At 38.1% G+C, this 5,375-nt stretch overlaps 1 non-coding gene across 1 annotated transcript; it reads right to left on the bottom strand.

The window, feature by feature from the left end:
- Positions 1 to 1,864: 1,864 nt before the first annotated feature.
- LOC140852308 (small nucleolar RNA R71) lies at positions 1,865 to 1,971 on the bottom strand. Its single transcript, XR_012135212.1, has one exon. It is a non-coding gene; the product is annotated as a small nucleolar RNA R71 (small nucleolar RNA).
- Between the last annotated feature and the right edge of the window lie 3,404 nt (positions 1,972 to 5,375).

Here is a 5,375-nt window from a genome sequence, read left to right as displayed (position 1 = left end):
CTTGCATAGAGGAATAAAAAGAGACTACTTCATGTGCAGCTAGGCTAGCAGTCTCGGGAGTGGAGAAGAAATTTTGTAACGACATAGAGTGGGTTTATTGTTCTAAACTTTCTTGTATTTCTTTATATGCAATAAAGATCATGCTTTTTATTTAAATCATCATGAGTTTTTTATTTGCTCTCTTTCATATGCTTTTATTTATGCTTTCCTGTTAGATTAATATTAGGAACAACTTTTACTTTTCAAAGACGCACCGTGATCTACGGGTACGGAGCGTGTCGAGAAAAGAAGAGTTATTTACCTAGTACTTTTCAGAGATGCACCATGATCTACGGGTACGGGGCGTGCCGAAAAAAGATAGTTATTTTTTCTAAGATTAATCGCATCTATTTAAATATAAAAAAAGAGATACAACTCTACTAGTATAAAATTAATTCAAAACTCCCGAGCTCTTTATTTTTTAATTACATCAATTTTAAGATAATTTATTCTCTAAATCAAAATAATGCTTCTTTCTTTTATTTTGCAATCTCAACTTAGCCCAAGGTCTCTGAGGATACGATCTCGACTCATCCTACCTACGTAGTGAGTAGAGTTATTTTTGATGCTATCAACGACTACGCATCAAATTTTGGCACCGTTGCCGGGGACCTTGGCATGGTTGAATTAAAAAAAAAAAAAACACTGACATTTTATAACACTTAACTAAAATAGCGTAACCTCAAATATAAAAATTTCTAACTTGATTGGACACCTTGTTTATTTGCATTACATCTCCATAATTAACTTTAAGGGCGCAACCCATTAACTAAGATAAGGTGGGGATTTGATCACCTTTCCTTGGCCCACAAATCACTCCCTTGCATTTGCATAACCTAGACCTTAATCTAAAATTAATTAGATGTTGACCCCTAAGGATTTCGAGCTCATAAGGACAAGTGACCCTGAGAGTTGAACCAGGTTAGACTTGGTCAGCTAGCTGGTGTCTAGGCAAGTGGTTTGCGGGATGACTGGGCTCGAAAGAAGGTGATTTTTAATTGGTTCCGTTCGCTGATCCGGTCAATTTAATTGGTGTCTCAGGAAAGCAACGGGGGGACTCCCACCAACCTTACACTTATCTGGCTAGTTGGTTGGTCAAGCTCCGACTTGGAGGGCTTGAAGACTAACTACAGTTAGGAGCTGTCTAGAACTAGGGTAACTTTAGGATAGAGAGTCCACTGCGTGCTAACTTGATTGTAATTAAAATCTAACCACAACTAATTCTTCTATTAGTTTTAGGACTTCTTAGGATCTCTTCTTTAGAACTCTTTTCTCTCTTCTCTTCTCCTCTTTAAAAAAAAAAAAAAATCCTTAACAGACTAGGATAGTCCTATATAGACCTTTTAGTTGCATGTTAGGTCAATGATCACCAAAACCCGACTTGCAACCATTAGACGAAGAATTAGAAAAGACTCTTAGGACTATCCAAGTTAGAAACATGGCTGCACCTGGTGAGGCTAATCCTCTACGCTCATTGAGAGAATATTTCACTCCATCCTCGTATACCTACTCTCCATGCATTCAAGCACCTCCAATAGAAGCTACCCAATATGAGATTAAGTCTAGCATTATTCAAATATTTCCATCATTCTATAGACATAGTAATGAGGACCCATACAAACACTTGGATGAATTTTTTGAAATTTGTTCCACAGTAAAAATCTAAAACTTCTCAGATGATGCCCTTAGGTTGAAACTGTTCCCTTTCTCACTTAAGGACAAAGCCAAGCATTGGTTAAACTCCTTAGACTTTATAACCATTTCAACTTGGGATCATCTTTAGAGAGAATTTCTCAAGAAATACTTTTCAATTAGAAAAATAAATTAAATTAGAAAAACTATCACTAATTTTTTTCAATTGGAGGGTGAACTTTTTCATGAGACATGGGAAAGGTTAAGGGACCTCATTCATAAATGTCCACACCATGCTGACCCTAAATGGCAACTTTGTCAGTATTTTTATGATGGTCTATCGGAGAAACACCGACAAATGGTTGATGCATCATGTGGTGGGATATTCATGCTAAAGAGTGAGGATGAAGCCTGGCAGCTCTTTGAAACACTTAACGAGAATTTTCTACATCATATGTCTGCCACCTCTAGAGAACAACCCATGCTTCAACAAAAAAGAAGTGGAATTTATCAGATTGGAAACGTCATGGATATCCACAGTAAGGTAGATGAACTGTCCTAAAAATTAGATCGTCTTCTAAATACTGGACAATCCCCGATTCCACCTAACCCAATCCAAGAAGTTTGTGCATTGTGTGCAAGTCCAAACTATTTTGTTAGTGAATGCCCAGCCGCACCTCAATTTTTTGAGTTTGTGCACGAGCAGGTCCAACAAGCTCGCAAACCAGGAAACGATCCATATTCGAACACTTATAACTCCAGTTGGAGAAATCATCCAAATTTTTTCTGGAGACCATAACCAATGGTTGGCCCTGCCGCACCTCGACCTCAATATCAGGACCCAACATATAGGCATGGACCATACCATCAATTTCAAAATGCTCCTCAACCGTCTACTACTGGTCACAGCTCAGCTTTTGAAGAAAAAGTTCTGAAAGCACTAGAACGATTAGAAGTCAACACTCAGACCCTTAACTCCCACACACAATCCATTGCTAAGCTAGAGACCCAAATAGGTCAACTAGCGACTGCATTCAGTAGGAGGGAAGGAGAAAAATTACCTAGCCAATCCGAGAGCAACCCAAGAGGGCAATTTGTGATTGAGAGCTCTAATACCCCAAAAATTTTTTCTGAACACGCCAAATCAATCATGACTCTGAGAAGTGGGAAGGTCATTGAACACACTAGTAAAACCAATGAGATCGATCCTAAACCTCTAACCGAAGCCAAATCACCCAAGAACAAGGAGGATCTTAAAATAGAGAATGAACCAACTGCACCAGAATCATCTTACTTGCCTAAAGCCCCATTTTTGGATGCCCTAAAAGCTCCTATTCCTGCGGATAAGAAGGGAGGAAGACTTGACGAGATGTTGAAATTGTTTAATCAAGTCCAAATTAATCTTTCCCTTCTAGATGCAATTAAACAGGTCCTTGCTTATGCAAAATTTGTGAAAGATTTATGCACCCAAAAATGTAAATCTAGATCATAAATCTCAAAGAAAGTATGCCTTACTGAACAGGCTAGTTCTGTCTTCCAGTATGCCACTCCTCCAAAGCTTAAGGACCCAAGAGCCCCCATCATTTTCTGTGTTATAGGAGATTATCACATTGAAAAAGCTCTTCTGGACTTAGGGGCAAGTGTGAATCTTTTACCTAGTTCGGTGTATGAACTTTTTGGATTCGGAGAACTGAAACCCACATCAGTCTCACTGCAATTAGCCAACAGATCAATTAAGAAACCACGTGGAATGCTTGAGGATGTCTTGGTCAAGGTAGATGAGTTTTACTTTTTAATTGATTTTTTGATTCTTGACATGGAACTAAGTGGCAACCCAAGACAAATTCTCATTATCTTAGGACGACCCTTCCTAGCTACGGCAAATGCATGCATTAATTGTAGGACAGGAGTCATGGACGTATCGTTTGGGAATAAGAAACTAAGACTGAATATATTTTGTGCTTCCCAAAGACCATCAATGGATAGTTGCTTCGAAGTAGATACATTAGAAGACATTATAGAAGATGCAACACCCATAATTCTAGCACCAGACCCCTTAGATACTTGCTTGGCTCACTTTGGAGTGTATGACTTTAAGGGATATATGAAAGAAGTTAACACTTTGTTGGATACACCACACGATAAAACCACTCCTCCATGGACAATCAAGTATGAGCCATTGCCCACATTAGCTAGTACACCAATAGTCCCATCTTTAGAATCACCACCTACGTTAGAATTGAAACCCCTTCCTGCTACGCTCAAGTATGTATTTCTAGGACCCAATGACACCCTCCCGGCAATCATTGCATCAGACTTGACCCCTAATCAGGAAACACAATTGGTTGGTATTCTGAAGGAACACAAAGAGGCTATCGGTTGGTCCATTGTCAATTTAAAAGGAATTGACCCCTCCATTTGTATGTACCATATTCATTTTGAGGCAAATGCCAAACTCCATCGAGATATGCAGAGGAGATTGAACCCAAATATGCGTGAAGTAGTAAAGAAAGAGGTGGTAAAGTGGTTAGATGCTGGAATCATCTACCCCATATCCGATAGTAAATGAGTCAGTCCCACTCAAGTAGTACCTAAGAAATTAGGTATTACTATGGTTGAGAACAAAGAAGGTGAACTGCTTCCCACTCGCATATCATCTGGATGGCGAGTATGCATAGATTATAGAAAACTAAATGCCGTTACTAGGAAGGACCATTTTTTATTGCCCTTCATCGACCAAATCTTAGAATGGTTAGCAGGACAAAGTTTCTTCTATTTTCTTGATGGTTATTCAGGGTACAATCAAATACCTATATTTTCAGATGACCAAGAAAAGACTACCTTCACCTGCCCCTATGGAACCTTCGCTTTTCGGCGTATGCCATTCGGGCTCTGCAATGCACTCGCTACATTTCAACGGTGCATACTGGCCATTTTTTCGGATATGGTGGACAAATATCTTGAAGTTTTTATGGATGATTTTTCTGTATTTGGAACCACCTTTGAGGATTGTCTCCATAATCTTTCCAAAGTTCTTAAACGGTGTATGGAGATAAATCTTATCCTAAGTTGGAAAAAGAGCCATTTTATGGTACGAAATAGAATTGCATTAGGACATTATTTCTGAAAGAGGGATCGACACTCATGTTAAGATTCGAGCAGGAATAGGATAGACACTCTTTTAGCATCAGGCTGAAGATGTTAAACTTAGCACTTTTTGGGAGGCAACCCAAATTTTTTTTATTTTGTTTTAACTGATCTTCATTTTTTTAAATAATAAAGGACCGCTCTGTATGTAAGAGTCTGTCAATAAACTTGACGTCTGGCTGAAGACGTAAAACTTAGCGCTTGTTGGGAGGCAACCTAACAATTTCATATCTTTTTACTTTATTGCAGCTGCAGGAATTTAGAACAAGAACCTATTAATCAATGAAGCTATCTTCAACTTCCAAAGTAAAATTATCCCAGGTGCACTCTCTCCTTTTATTTTCTTTGCTTTCCTACTCCATTGAGGATAATGTAGATTAAGTTAGGGGGAGAAGAAAATAAAAATTAATCAAATCCTCGAGTATGGTCAGAAATAATTAGTTTTGTGTATTTAAATTTTATTTTGATTAAAAGTCAATTAGGCATCCTAATCAATGAATGATTAATAGTCAAGATAATTTTAGAGATACTGAGGAATAAATTATTAAGAAAACCCA

The sequence above is a fragment of the Elaeis guineensis genome, chromosome 10, assembly GCF_000442705.2.
Source record: "Elaeis guineensis isolate ETL-2024a chromosome 10, EG11, whole genome shotgun sequence".
Classification (NCBI taxonomy): Eukaryota; Viridiplantae; Streptophyta; class Magnoliopsida; order Arecales; family Arecaceae; genus Elaeis; species Elaeis guineensis.
This window is presented reverse-complemented; position numbering and strand designations above follow the sequence as displayed.